Source organism: Apium graveolens, chromosome 7 (assembly GCF_009905375.1).
Source record: "Apium graveolens cultivar Ventura chromosome 7, ASM990537v1, whole genome shotgun sequence".
Lineage (NCBI taxonomy): Eukaryota > Viridiplantae > Streptophyta > Magnoliopsida > Apiales > Apiaceae > Apium > Apium graveolens.
The window spans coordinates 213241877-213245219 of NC_133653.1; the positions used below are offsets into that span (position 1 = coordinate 213241877).

General features: G+C 32.2%; 1 pseudogene; it reads right to left on the reverse strand.

The window, feature by feature from the left end:
* Positions 1-796: 796 nt before the first annotated feature.
* Positions 797-2339, reverse strand: LOC141674451 (U-box domain-containing protein 45-like; annotated as a pseudogene).
* Positions 2340-3343: the final 1004 nt, after the last annotated feature.

A 3343-nucleotide genomic window follows, 5' to 3' on the forward strand; every position in this document is an offset into this window, starting at 1 on the left:
ATTTGATATTAAAGTCAAGTCTTTTACAAATTTAAATTTAAATTCATATTGATGTCAAAAACTAAAACTTAACTTTTAATTAAAATATTATCAGTTTTTTGTAAAACAAAAAATATTTGGTACACGCTAATTTTACCAAATTACCCCTAAACCACATTTTTCATTATCGAATTACCCTTAAAATATATTTTACATAATTACCCTTAATTATAAATAATTACCCTATATTTTGAAAATAATTAGATTCCCTTTATATATACGATTTTCTCTGAAATAATTAGAACCACTCTCTTATATATATAACAGGCGAAACTTTAAAAAAAATTGTCACGATACCTATTTATTAGTAAACGTTTATTTTACCGAAAAAACTTCAATTTTCATATACTTTTATAAAATTAACTATAGTCTTTTTGATTTACAATATATAATGAAATTGTCTTGAACACAAGCAGACACACTTCGATTTTGATAATAAATTTGTATTTGTATCATTCTTCTTCAACGAACATGAAATTCTCCCTCACACAACACCGCTTCTCTAGAGAGATTAAAGAAGTATGATTCTTTTAATCTTTGCAGATTCTATCTCTTGAGATTTATGAAATTTATATTATATTAAATATTAATTTCAAGATGAAAAAAATGGGCATGTAACTACCCTGTTTTACCTCTGCATTTATAAGGGAAAATATTTGGGAAAATATTATAACCTCAGGCTACTACCTGAGGTCATCATGATTCTCTTTCAAGATTTACCGGTCCTTTAAAAGACTTGAAGAAAAAATAAAACAAATATAATCAATAAAATTTATTAGCAATTTTTTTCCGTCATCAAAATGGCTTAAACGACATTAACATACAAAGTTTCTTCCGTCATCAAATGGTAAGCTCTTGGATGTTGAACTTGATGTGAGGGACTTGAGATGATCTGACGGGACAAAATCTTGTGGCAAGTTGGCCCTTTTCACTATCCGTCGCATGTTGTTTTGCAAGCTTTGTTGAACTAAATGCTTCACTGTTTTTTTCTCCCCGCTCATCATATCATCCTCATCTGGAGATTCTTGCAAATGTGGATCAGCAAAGGATGGTGAAGCCCCGCAAAGAAGTGCCGATAACGTGCCACCTGATCCTCCTACACAGTTTTTAGAAACTTGCTTTCCTTTATCTTCTCTCAAGCACTCCAATATCCTGGAAGCTCTTTTTTGTGTTAAATTACTCCCTATTAGAGTTAACTCGACAAGGGCTGAAACAATCCCAGCCTTAGTCATGGCCTATCTGTCCACATGATTTATGAGCCATAACCATTAGAATATATGACGATATCTCTTGACACCCAAGTGAATCATTCCAATTCAATGCATCAATCAATATCGGGAAAACATTCGGAACGCTACTAACAGCTTTACGTCCCTCAAGTGTTGACACAACATTGCTCATAATCAACAGCATTCTTTCACTAACTTCCGTGTCACCCAACGAGGACACAAAGAATTGCACGACATCAGTCTCAAGCATTGGTAAAATGTTCGAAGGTGAAATCGAGAGATTATATAACGCTCGCAAAGTATCCTGCCTGGCTTGAGATCCGCCTGAACTATCCACATCCTTCAACATTTTAACCAATAACGGAATTGCACCCGAAGATCCAATAATCGGCTTTTCACATCCAGAGCACTCAACCCGAGAAAATTTGCAACTATTGCAACAGCAACAGACTGATCGGGCAACTCATCTGAAGAATCAACCAGTTTAAGCATCTTATGAACAGCTCCTGCTTTAACAATAGCAGCTTTGTTTTAAGGATTGGCAATTTCAAGATTGAGCAAAGCATAAAGAGCCGAGATCTGAAACTCAACATCATTTCCCTTACAATCCAACATTGCAACTAATGTGGGAATAGAACCAAACAAAGACAAAGTAGTTCTGGCATTTGGATCTTCTTTAGTTAATCTCCTGATTTCCTTAGCACCCCACAAAACGTCGTCGCATTGTAACCTTTTAACAACACACTTTAACTCATCTAAAACCTTGGTTTTCTTTTTGACTTCATCTTCTTCTTCCGACAATCTTAAGAGCTCTGATAACTTGTCGGATCCAGGCTCATTCTTGTTTGTGGGGTCGGATCTAGAGTCGTTGGGTAATTGTTTGTGCTTGGGCTTGTTGGAGCAGCCGCCGCCGCAGCGGAGAGAGTGGAGGAGTTTGCAACGGAAAGAGGAGCGAGAGAAGGAGGAGCAGAGAGAGGTGGAGGAGTGGTTGTTGTCGAGGACAAAGGCGGCTAGGTTGGTGGGGTTGCGGCGGTGACAGGTGACAATTTTACGCCTCAAGCGGAATTCACAAAATTACCTATAATTTAGTCTTTTCTTTAGTCTTAAGACTTGCTAATTTTACCGAATTACCCACAAAACATATTTTATATAATTATCCTTAATTATAAATAATTACCATATATTTTGAAAATAGTTAGATACCCATTATATATATAATTCTCTCTGAAAGAATTAGAACCCCTCTTCTTTACATATAATAGGCGAAACTTTAATTTTTTTTGATACGGTACCTATTTATTGGTACACGTTTATTTTACCGAAAATTTAATTTTTATATACTTATATAAAATTAACTATATTTTTTCGATTTACAGTATATAATGGAATTGTCTTGAATACACGCGAACACACTTCGATTTTAGTAATGAATTTATATTTATATTATTGTTTACCTTCTTCAAGGAACATAGAATTCTCCCTCGCATACCTCTTCTCCACAGAGATTATTGAAGAACCCCGAGAATAATATGATTATTTTAATCTTGGCAGATCACTTCCTTTGGGATTTATAAAATCTATATTATGTTAAGTATAATTATTTATAAATAATTTAAAATCAAAATCTTATTTTTAAGATTATTTTTATTTTAGGAATAATATATCTATCTATCAATATTATGCTACTTTATACTAGACAAACATTAAAAGTTTGGTTAGTCGGTTATTCGGTCGGTCGGTTAATTCCTATTCTAATTGATATTTAAGTCAATTTCTCCCCAAATTTAAATTCCAATTCATATTGTACTCTATATTATTATAATTAATATTAAAATCAATCTATTTTATTAATATAAATTCTAATTTATTAAGATCTATATTACTCTAATTGATATTGAAGTTGACTTATTCTACTACTTTAATTTTTATTTAAATAAATTTTAAAACAATCTTTACTATAACAAGTAGTTTAATTATTTAATCAAACTGTAAAATAGATATTATTTGATATATTGCTCGGTATAATGGTCACTATAAAAAAATTTACATTTTTCATTCGGGTTAAAATAAAATTA